This window comes from Pygoscelis adeliae, unplaced genomic scaffold, assembly GCF_000699105.1.
Source record: "Pygoscelis adeliae isolate BGI_AS28 unplaced genomic scaffold, ASM69910v1 Scaffold89, whole genome shotgun sequence".
In the NCBI taxonomy this organism is placed as follows: Eukaryota; Metazoa; Chordata; class Aves; order Sphenisciformes; family Spheniscidae; genus Pygoscelis; species Pygoscelis adeliae.
Window position 1 is genome coordinate 625,831 of NW_008825559.1, and position 387 is coordinate 626,217.

The following is a 387-nucleotide window of genomic DNA, read 5'->3' on the forward strand; positions in this document are numbered from 1 at the left end:
CCGCCCCGGCCGTGCCCCCCCCCCCCCAGCTCCTCTTGCCCTTCAACATCAGTCTGGCCATGCCAGATGTGGGGCAGGGCCTGCAACCACTGAACCCTGCCAGATATGGGGCAAGGCAGGGCTCCCCCATGCCATGAGTCCTTTTTCACCCTCTGCAGAAGAGTGCCTCCTGGCATGGCGTGGTGCCGAGGTGCACAGGCACGGGGAGTAGGGGGACCAAGGGACTTGGGGGTATGAAACGGATGCAGGCTGGAGCAGGAGAGGCACCGAAGGTTTAGTCTGCTAGGGTCAACAGGTGACTGTTAAGGGCTGTTGATGCCCAAGCACCACTCTTTGCAGGATGCCTCCCCCACCTCTGCTGCCCACGACAAGGTGGGTTACGGCTGG

The 387-nt window shown here is 62.8% G+C and overlaps 1 protein-coding gene across 1 annotated transcript in view; it reads right to left on the reverse strand.

Annotated features, from left to right (window-relative positions):
- The window catches only part of OTOF (otoferlin), a 120,026-nt gene that overhangs the window by 6,570 nt on the left and 113,069 nt on the right, over positions 1-387 (reverse strand). The gene's annotated exons all lie outside the window — the stretch shown is intronic.